This window comes from Periplaneta americana, chromosome 15 (assembly GCF_040183065.1).
Source record: "Periplaneta americana isolate PAMFEO1 chromosome 15, P.americana_PAMFEO1_priV1, whole genome shotgun sequence".
Taxonomy (NCBI): domain Eukaryota; kingdom Metazoa; phylum Arthropoda; class Insecta; order Blattodea; family Blattidae; genus Periplaneta; species Periplaneta americana.
In genome coordinates this window covers 169,086,252-169,098,572 of record NC_091131.1, presented here as the reverse complement: position 1 = coordinate 169,098,572, position 12,321 = coordinate 169,086,252, and positions in this window count along the sequence as shown.

The window sequence follows — 12,321 nt, the reverse complement described above, 5'->3', positions numbered from 1 at the left end:
GCACATGCATAGTTTGGTAACATTGTATATTAAATACATTTTCCTTAGCACAGGGGAGATTTGAACGAGCCCCTACCACGCGGTAGCGAAGAAGTGAGAAATATGTTCCCAAATTGAAGCAGTGGAAAGCCGCCATTTGTTGGCAGAAAACGCGCGGAATTTGGAAACAGCTATTTGAATACGTGTTGTATTGCGTTTCCGAACGCTAAATGTTTTTGTTTACAGGAGCAATATTTCCTTTACGAGATACCTTTAATAACGTGTTTCTGCTCTAAGCAGAGTTGCGAGGGAAATCGGGATATCAGAAACTAACTTAAGATATTAGACTTATCAACACTTTATCTTAAGATTTATATTTGCTTTCTGCAAATTAGTGTTCGCGTGTTTTTAATGTAATATTCGCCTCCTTGAGAAACACCAAAATACGAATGACACACAGTTACAGTGAATACTACAGGCTAATCGTTTTTCTTTTATTGGCCACGAATATGTTTTAACCATTCCCTACTAAATTAATTTTGCAACTTTTCTTTTTCGGAACCGGTACTGCAACAGTAATCTGATGATGAATCCATATTTAAACATAGTTCACTGAATTATAAATGCAGCAATTGTACGTGTTTGTTATTAGTGTAAAATACGATATCAAAACGCTATTTTTTATGTCACTCAACGCACCTAAAATACACAATGTTTATTAATCGCGAGAGCAGCAACTAGGTATCGAAACGGATTAATCAACAATGCAGTAGAACTAGGGGAACTATTAACTTGCGAGTAGAGTTGCCTTGTGGCAATCAGATGTGTTATCTTATAGACTTGCTAAATTTCCGCAGGTTACTTCTATGTGTACAATGTTACCATTTGAGTCAATATATAAATAAAACTATTGGATAATAGGAAATGCAGACTAATTTGTTTAAATTACGTGGTAGGCTATTATCTCTCAAATCGAGATTTTTTATCAATCCCCAATTCGCTTTATCGGGATTCAACCAGAAAAGTGGGAAAATCCCGCCTAAATTGGGACACCCGTCAACTCTGGCTGTCAGGCTTGCATTATTTTCATAGGAACTCTGAATGTGAATATTCATAACTACGGTTAATAAAAGAATTAATGTCTACTGTTTAATTTAATCTGTAGGTTAAATTATTATTATTATTATTATTATTATTATTATTATTATTATTATTATTATTAGTAGTAGTAGTAGTAGTAGTAGTAGTAGTATTAGTAGTAGTAGTAGTAGTAGTAGTAGTAGTAGCAGCAATAAGTGGTTGTAGTAGTAGCAGTAGCAGTATAAGAAACTGTGTCATTAATCCGTAACTAAGACGAATTATTTTCAATCAGTCGTATTAAGAAATTAACTTTTTATAATTTATACAGTTATTATATTATTAAATTCGGCGAATAATTATTCATGTATGCACTGAAACAATAGCTGTTTGCAGAAAATGAAGGATATGGAGTGGATGAATGATAATAACAATTATTTATCTTATGGTAATAACGTAGTTTGAAAAGTAACAACTATCTTCGAAATGAGTTGAACACATTGAATGATTCATTGTAGGGTAGAAATTCTCTCTGGGGATTGCACCTATCCACTTCCGGTTAAAGGAATCTTTACTCAGAGGAAACCAGACGCATAAACAGCCGTATAAGTACAATAGTTCGTCTTCTGTAACATAATACGGAGCAAAAATCGTCGTAGAAATTGAAGATTAACTAATCAGTGAAATATAACATTCCTTCCTTCTTTATCTTTACATCCGTGTGCACTGTTGCAAATAAAAAACAGCACATAAACGAACCATACTTATTCAGCTCAACGAAAGAAATGACTGCCAGTCGGCTGTCCAATTTAGGAGCATAACACTAGCGCCAGTGAGCGCTATAGCGGTTATTTAGTAAGTCTATGGGTTTGAAACAATCACACATTACTTCCCCATAAGAGGCCATTCCTTCCTCCCCTGCGACCGTGATTTTGGCGTTATAGAAAGGAAATTGAAAAGAACAATCTAGTTCAAAAAATAAATTTATGTTACAGTTCCAGAAAGAACTGAAATATTGATTTTAAAGAATGGTGGCCTCACTATTATCGCAAGAATACATAGTCTCTGGAAACTCAAGTGAGAGGAACCCCACATTCTCAGTAAGAACCGTTTTAAACTGAATTCCACCAGTTTCATTACTCCAGTGAAAATCCCGGAGTTGTAAAAGCAAAAGTACACATACATAGAAGAATAATGGAACATACTTTTGTATTATCAGAACTTTCATTGTTCCTCATACCATATAAAGGAAGTTTGCAAATTAACAAAAAAAAAAAAAAAAAAAAAAAAAAAAAAGACAGACAGATCATCTGAAAAAGTCCCACAGATTCCTTCCAGAAAACGAAGGGGCGCAGGAAGTTTAAATTATGATTACACATGAAAATGATTGAGTATTATAATATGATATTGATGATTTGTGAAGGATTTGCAATGTGTACCCTTTGTTCTGAGGAATGCGCGCTTCCTCCTCATGGTGAAAGAAATTTTCTCACGAAATTTCGGCTAGTGTAGGCCTGTGGGATCGATGTGCACCCAGCATCGTGATGCACTTTGGGAGCTGCGATAGGTAGCGAAAATTCGGTTTCCGAAACCAGCTATAACGGCTGGGGGCATCATCATGCTAACCACATGATACCAGTCCACACCTCTGGGGTAACGGTTAGCGTGTCTGGCCGCGAAACCAGGTGGCCCGGGTTCGATTCCCGGTCGGGACAAGTTACCTGGTTGAGGTTTTTACCGGGGTTTTCCCTCAACCCAATATGAGCAAATGCTGGGTAACTTTCGGTGTTCGATCCCGGACTCATTTCACCGGCATTATCACCTTTATCTCATTCAGACGCTAAATAACCCAAGATGTTGATAAAGCGACATAAAATAACCTACTTAAAAATACCACACGATACCTCCATTCTTGTTGGATGATCGTTCACCTCTACTTCAGCATGTCGACGTGAGACCAGCAACCGACTAGTCGGTCTTGGTCCTTCATGTGCTGTAGCGCCACGGATTTATTTTTTTATTATTATTTTAGTAGGTTATATAGCGTCTGAATGAGATGAACGTGATAATGCCTGTGAAATGAGTTCGAGGTCCAGCACCGAAAGTTACCCAGCATTTGCTCATATTGGGTTGAGGGAAAATCCCGGAAAAAACCTCAACCTGGTAATTTGCCCCGACCGGAAATCGAACCCGGGCCACCCGGTTTCGCCGCCAGACGCGCTAGCCGTTACTCCACAGGTGTGGAAGATTTACTTTTTACTTCTACCCTGTGTTCTGAATAAAAATCTAATTTTATTGTTCTATTCCGACGTTTACTCTGAGTATATATATATATATATATATATATATATATATATATATATATATATATATATTCTATTATATTGATGGTCTGTGAATGTTTCAAAATAAGTAACAATTTTTCCTGAATAAGAATATCATTTTAACGTTCTATTCTGAAGCTTAAAGTTTGACTACACATGAAAATGAATTAATATTTTATTATATTAATGATCTGTGAAGGATTTGCGATCGCAAATAACAATTTATTCTGAATAAAAATTTATTTATTTTTTGTTCTGTTTTGAAGTTTACAGTAATAGTACACAAATGAAAATAATATTGATGATCTGTGACAGTTTTGCAAAGAAACCATTTGTTGTGAGTAAAGATGTAATATTTTATTTTATTCTGCTAATTAATGTATGTTCAAAATATTGAGAAATAACACATACCCAACGGCTTTTATATATTTTTTCTCGGAAAATAAATGTCGCATAGGGATGAAATCTACTCAAAATCTTTAAGTTACTTTACTTAACCACATATATTTTTTACGGGGTCAAAGTTTTAGGTAAAAGTAGCTGTGTGGTTTTTGTCGTTCCTGAAAATTTTACTTTTGTGGACGTGTGTGGTTTCTCAATATTCCCATTCAAGTGATGTATAGAGATTATTATACATTCAACAATTTAAAATAAAATATATTATAGTCCTGACACATGATCTGAAGACATTAATTCGTCAATTAAGCACAGAAACTTAATCATAAACGAAAGCAAAAAACACCTTCTGAATTCATTATTTTCTAACTTTAATATACAGGATGATTCAAAACCTCTGCGACAAACTCTGAGGGGTGATAGATCTCTTTTTGTTAAACAACCTATGTCGTTTCAAAGTTACCGTTGAAAATGTTTTTGCGCGGGCGTACGTCAACGTATGTGAATGTGTGCACCCCTGTTTGTTTGCTTGTTTGTTGAGATGTTTGTAAGAGAAGAGAGAGGTTGTTGTTGTTTGTTTACGTTTAATGTTCAATGCCTTTTCGCTTCAGTTCAGTGTAATCATCAATTGAGAATGGATGTCTACGCGGTCTTCCACCAATGCGCCGGGGACGAAGAGACCCATCGTCTCGAAGGCGCTGATAAAGTCGAGCAAACATTGTGTGGTGAGGGTGATTTCTGTTTTGAAACTGTTGTTGATACATGTGGAGAGCTCTTCTTTCGTTTCCGCGAGCCTCCCCATAACACATTACCATGTCGTCTAACTCGGGAAAAGTGTAAACATTCCATTCTCAATTGGTGATTAGACTGAACTGAAAGGAAAAGGTATTGAACATTAAACGTAAACGAACAACAATAGCCCTTTTCGTCTCTTACAAACATCTCAACAAACAAACAGGGATTCACACACTGGCATACGCCTACACGGACATACGCCCGCACAAAAACATTTTCAACGGTAAATTCGAAACGACGCGTCAAAAAACATAGGTTGTTTAGCAAAAAGAATTCCTTATTGTTATATCTATCACCCCTCAGAGTTTGTCGCAGAGGTTTTGAATCATCCTGTATAACGGAAAAGGAGTTGACACAATTTTTGGGGTGTAGTGTTCCCCATCCCCCCCATAACTCCGCCTATGCTTGCTCCTTCAAAAACGTGACCTTACTGTATAGTCCTGGACTTTCGTCAATTTCATCGCAGTAGTTGCGCAATAAATTTGAAGCTAGTTCAATTTTCTCGTTTGGTGATAAATTCCAAATTTTGTAAGACTTCAAATGACTCAAAAGAGTGTCGAATTTAGACCACTTATGCATTACCATATCTTTGCCAAGCACCCATTTAAATTTGGAACCAGCAATGGAAATGTCGTTGTTTGAAATATTAATTCTAAGTTCGTTAATTACTTTTAAACTCGCGATAATTTTTGGCGCAACAGAAGTACTGCCAATTTTAAAAAATATAACGTTCATATCATTTACTATTACCGTGAACCCATCAATTTTCATATTTTCGATCCTACTTTTGTACTGGTTAAAATCTGAAATCACGTCATTTGCCAACCACTTGCTAAACGCATATTCATCTCTCGCCTCTGCTTCTTTTCGTCTTTCTTCTGGTTCTTCACGTTTTTGTTTGCATTCAGAGGACAAATATGATGGCTGATTTGGAAGTTTTGAAGGGAATGCATCATCTGTGAGTTCAGGTATTTTTCTGGGCATTACAAGAACACTAAACTCACTTCGAACTGCTCTTCCAGATTTTAACCAGTTCAAAAGTAGGATCGAAAATATGATAAGTGTCTCTGGTAATCGACTTGGATACCACGAAACCTGCGACATGAGTAGCACAAAGGAAACTGGACTCTGTTCACTATGTGAAGACAGTTGTGCACCACTCAATGACAATGAAACGATGTGTGACCTAGATCCATATAATGGAAAGACTATTATGAAATTGAAATGTGTGGAATACTACTAAAAACATGTTAGAAATGATCTACGCCAACTAGCAAAATCAAACAATCTAGGTTGTAGAGGGGACCTAACGCACAAACTTATCGACAACCTCCAGAACTACTTTGGCATTGCTTTGAGGGCCAATACTGGCAGTGTAGAAGATATGTTAGAGCAATCTGGGCTTCCTTGTTCCATATCGCAGCAGATGATGACCAGCCTCTCCATGCTAAGTGTCCAGTAGGTGAAGGGAGTTGGTGTCCTTACCAAGTAGCGAAAGCCAAAGGAGAAAATTACAAACACAAAGGACCTGGCATGAAAATAGATATCGTAAGAGCGATTAAATCTGTATATATGAGAGGTTGATTGACCTAAAGTTGTTGGCAAGGTGCTTACATAGAAAAACCCAAAATGTGAACGAGGCGTTCAATGGAACAATATGGAACAGGTGCCCCAAGGAAGTTTATACAGCTCAGGAAACTGTAAATTTGTGTGTCAGTAATGCTGTGTGTAATTTTATTTTTGGATCCAGAAGTAGAAATTGAAATTCTAAGGAGGATGGATGTAAACCCTGAAACAAACACCATCGCAGGATTTACCGCATCAATGGAAAATGAGGACAAAAGCCACATCAATGGAAAATGAGGACAAAGCCGCATCAATGGAAAAAGAGGACAAAAGTGCCAGAAAACATCAACACCTGAAGTTAAAACAAGCAGGAGGTATCTGAGAGACAGAAAGAAGCAGAAACTGGACCAACATGAAGTTGCTGAAGGGGTGACATATGATGCTGGAGGCTTCTAGGCTCTGAAAGTTTGTGGCTCATTTCCTATAAGTAGTAATTTTAGAACATTTAATTTTTTGAGACATGATATCTCAGCCAAATATGATGATACCAAGAAGATATTGGTATCATTTTGAAGCTTCCTTAGTGCCTGACAATGAATAAAATTACAATAATATAGTTAATAACTATCTTTGGATTTTTTTACATAATTATGGAACATAAAATACTGTCATATGTTACGTATATGGTAATATTTAATTAATGTAAATGAAAATAAAAAAATAGCTCTATGCCAGGCATTAAACAATAGTTTTAGCTATCAAATAGTGAGAAAAACTATGGCTCTATCTTGAAAACTGCATGAGATATCATGTTTCAGTTTTAAGTCAAAATTAAAAACAAAATAATTTTTAGAAAGAATTTAAAAACAATTTCAAGGGATCTGTTCAGTTCATTTTCTTTCCGGTACTATACTCAATTGTTTACAAATTTTATAGGGCAATAGTATGCAAAACAAAATCGTTTATATGTAAAGGTGTACATATACCTAAAGGCAATTTATTCATTTTGTTCGTCTATAGTTGAGTTGAGATTTCTGAAAGGTCTAAACAGCTTAATTAAAAATATAAGAAAAAAGGTGCTTTCAGATAGTACGACACAAAAACATAAAAATTACATTTTGTTTTGTTATAAAATAAAATTAACTGCTGTATTGCAGGACAACATTTTACAGCTAAAAGAAAAAATAATGACATTTCATGAACATACTCTCGTATTCCAGAATCTACACTATTTTCGTTGAAATTTTTTAGTTTTCCGAAAATGTAAGGTTCGAAATTTGGAATGTAATGTTCATTACGGTGGTCAACAGTCATTTTGCGCCAGACATAAAACGATCAAGTTCTTACTAATTTCGACCTCCTGAATTAAAAAAATAACCAGAAAAATGTTCCATCATTTCGGGTTTTCGAGGTGAACATTATAATTAATTTTCTATGTATTTTATTTAAAAAATCACCGTATTTCCTGTGAAACTATTTGTGATGACCTATTATGTGGAAAACAATACGTGTATTAGTATAAGTAGGCCACCATGTTAGAAACACTTGTAGAAATGTAAATTATTTTATTGCCCTTTTACGAATCTATTTGGAGGAGGTGAAACAGGTTCACGATATGAGCTTGAGTTTACATGATTTTACTTGAGATGTGTATTTATATCACTCTGAGCTTTGATGACATTACTGTAGTTTATATTTTTCAATATACTACTCTGTAAAAACTATTTATTGAAGCAGAAATTGTTATAATGCCCTTTTCGTTTCCATTTGGAGGGGGAGATTCAGGTTCGCCACATGAAATCGCTTCAGATTACCAGGAGATTTACTTGGTGTTAGTATTCTGTATAAGACGTGTATTGCTTTAAAATGTGCTTTAATGATAACATTCAAAGTACGAATGTTTATATCTGCGGATTTGAAGGTTGTAGCATTGCTTCTTAGAATGCAATTAGCCTACACGAAATTTTTCTGTGCTAATGGGATAGTCGCGCTGGAATGAGCATTATAAAATAAAAGTCTGGCTAACACGACAATTACTAGAGCCAGGGAAGAAAAATATTTTACTGCACCTCAAAGTAAAGTAATTTTATCCCGTTTACACATTAAGTTAGGGTTAATGAAGAATGTTGTTAAAGGTATGACTCATGAAACTGATGCATTTAGTGACTCAAAAAGAAAAGAGAAATCTTTGTTGGAAGGAAAAGAGAGAGCCGCCTGGATTGCATTCAAGAGGCTGTATTAAATTTTCTGGGTAACCGTGGAAGTTTATTTTTATTTTATTGGGTTATTTTACGACGCTGTATCAACATCTAGGTTATTTAGCGTCTGAATGAAATAAAGGTGATAATGCCGGTGAAATGAGTTCGGGGTCCAGCACCGAAAGTTACCCAGCATTTGCTCGAATTGGGTTGAGGGAAAACCCCGGAAAAAACCTCAACCAGGTAACTTGCTCCGACCGGGATTCGAACCCGGACCACCTGGTTACTTCACAGGTGTGGACACCGTGGAAGTGAGTACTACGAAAAACTAGTACAAAATTTACTGTTGGCGTTTGAAGCTATGGGTTGCAACATATCCCATCTTGACTTCTTCCCCGAGAATTGTGACAAATTCAGTGATGAGCATTGTAAGCGCTTTGATGAAGAAATTTTATCTATTTAAAAAAGATACCAAGAACAGTGGAGTACCAATAAGCTAGCAGACTATTGTTGGAATTTAGCTAGTGATATACCCGATGTGCAGTATAAAAGAAAATGCAGAAAAAGAAAGCTGTAATTTTCTGAATAGTGAGTATTTAACTTTACGGTCGTTATATAAAGCAGTATTTTGAATAGATATAAATTCGAAAAATTTCTTTAAAAACCGTAACCTAAAACTGCTTTTTGTTGTCATATTCGTATTCAGGATGTTCAAATTATGTAGAAAACATGTATCACGTGCCCGGTGCAAAAAAAAAAAAGGTTAAAATTTCTTACGCAGTGATCAACATTAGTTTTGAAAGTAATTACTAGGAAATAGACATTTATTTTAATGATTGAATGTCGAATTAACCTATCTCTATTGTATTATTATTTGAAAAAGTTTTGACTCCTACAGATGTTTCTAATCTATGTCTTCTATCAGTAAGTTCATTACCATATGACTGACATAATGTAGTATCAGAAACTGTCGTAGTGTGATAAAAAGCGGTGAAATTTCATCTGTCTACTTTCACTTGTTCAAGAGAAAACGGGGACACATGCAAATAAATGTAATTTTTTAAAACCAAATAAACAGATGAACACGTGGTAAGAACTATATTTCCTTAACTGCACAGTCGCAACATTGAAGTTCATCTCCTAAATGTTATGAAAACGCAGCCAACATAGTATAGAATGAATTTCTGCTACGAAATTAATAAAGCAAGAGGAAGAAGATCTCTAAGCCAAAGAGTGAATTTTATAAAGATAAAAATCAAGTAACATGAGTGCGATACATAACTGCATCACAGTCTAGTAAATTCAATCACGAAGCTCAATATGTAGTAAATATGCATCCATAGATAGTTGCTAACCACTAGGTTCGCTACTATCGCCTCATTACAGACAATGCGAAATAGTACCTACACAATCTACTGTTCCTAGCACCCTCACAACTCAAGCTTCGTGACTGTATATACCAGCCTGTGACTGCATCATAAAATGTACGTTAAATCAATTTCTTTACAAAACTTAAAAATACGGTTTAAATATAAAATACGAAAACAACAATATTTAAATTCCACTGCGGCCGGTTGACTACATTTAAAATCAGGTCGAAAGTTTTCAACACAAGTACCATCAATTTTCTTACCTACAGCTTCTATTCCCTGACGCTAGTTCAATTTTTTCATTCTCTATGGAATTCGCGTTCATTGCTCAACGCGTAACAAAGCCCTCCTCAACAATGCAAATGACATATTGGACCGCCATTATGAGTTTTGATTTCATTTAAAGCAAGAAAAGATAGCACTTTATATGTATTGAGGAGCTAGATTCGATTCTCATGGGACAATCAGGATGAAGCTCTTTCCACTGAGGTAAGCTTTATAAGTTATATTACGATTCCTGCTTGAAAACTACAACAGTAAGTAGGGAATAAAACATTTTCCTTTTGTAGCGTCAATGACTATTCCAGGAATAAATGTGTATATTAGGGGGCTGATAATTAGGACTGCATTGGACAGGCACATTTAAAAATACTAACGAATGCACGACCCAGTTTAAAAATTACTGTGGACAATGAGGTTTTATGGTTTTAATACATTACGCTGTTTTCTGACCATCCTTCCTTACTAATAAATAGTAATAAAATAAATCATACAATGCTACACATTTGAAAGTTTGGAAACATGTGAATCGTAAATAGTATTTAAACAGTATTTTAAATTTGGATAATACTGCAAAATGTACAGAAACTCACGAAAATACGAATCAATAAGAACATGTAATATCACCAATAAAAATTATTATAATATAATTTTATTAGAAAATAAATAGGTAGTTTCCTAGTACCCGGTACTCGTTAGATAGATCATTTTTGTGTTTACACAGTGGCTCTTTCTGAAAAGAATTTGAATAGTTTGTTACTAGATGTGATTCTAGTCATTTTGTAATATATTTTTGGTCCAGGGAAAATATGCATCTTTTATGATTATACAACAATGGCCGACTTAGCAGCTTATGTAACGAGTACCGGGTACTAGGAAACTTCCAATATATATTAATAATAATTATTAATATCATTAATACAATACAGATCTAAAAAGATATATAATAATTATCAGTTCCATATCTGGGTTCTCTGCGTATTTATCCATGAAAACAGATTACCGAAATACGCTAAATGAAGATGCAGAAATGAGGCTACACCTTCCCGCCCTAAAACCAAATAATTATACAAAAAATTTGTAGCCTTTAAAAAAGAACATATTCACCTCACCAAACAGAACAATTCAGTTCTATATGTTATATAATTACGTGTGTTATTTATTAAATACTATTAAAATATATTAACATTTGCATCGTAAGCATTATTTTTTTTATTCTTTTAAAGATCTTATGACAGTTCATAGTAGGCCTACTGAGTAAAGCGAATGTGCACTTCAAACTAAATTGAAAATACAAGTTTTGACAATGTATTTGCATTATTAAATAGTTTCAATCCACTTACACCCACTTCAATAAATTTGTAATAATAATTACTTAGGCCTACAAATGGCTTTTAAGGAACCCGCAGGTTCATTGCTGCCCTCACATAAGCCCGCCATCGGTCCCTTGTCCTGTGCAAGATTAATCCACTCTCTATCATCATATCCCACCTCCCTCAAATCCATTTTAATATTATATTTCTATCTACGTCTCGAACTCCTCAAAGGTCTTTTTCTCTCCGGTCTCCTAACTAACACTATATACAGTATGTATTTCTGGATTCGTCCATACCTCTACATGCCCTGCCCATCTCAAACGTCTGAATTTAACGTTCCTAATTATGTCAGGCGCATGCTGTTCTGCGTTGTGTAACTTTCTCCGTTCTCCTGTAACTTCATCCCTTTTAGCCCCAAATATTTTCCCAAGAACCTTATTCTCAAACACCCTTAATCTCTGTTCCTCTCTCAAAGTGAGAGTACAAGTATCACAACCATACAGAACAACCGATAATATAACTGTTTTATAAATTGTAACTTTCAGATAAATTTCAGTACACACACACTATTTGACTCCACTCCATTTTTCAACACCTTTCAACAATCGAACGCACCCACATGACAGGCAGAGAAGTTCCAGATGACGCCGAGCTCTAGTAGGCTCTGAGGATGAAGCACCGAAACAGCTGTAAGCCGCACAGACTTACATAATTAACACGAGGAAGTCCGCTAGTTAATCAATTACTTAAGTTTGTAATTATTATTAAATCTAATATAAATTCAAGAAACACTTACGAAAATCTTCATTAATTTCTAATTTAACAGGAATATATTGTACGAATGGACAATTGCTTCGAAATGTTTGTAATTTTTCACCACGTTACGAACTCGCAATATCAGAGGTCTTACAGGTGGCCACGAACTGATCACAGATCCCTCGAATAACGGCTAAATTGACACGAACTCATCTTTCTTCTTTGGTACTCCTATTATCCAAGCGGTCACAACGTTGACAGAAAT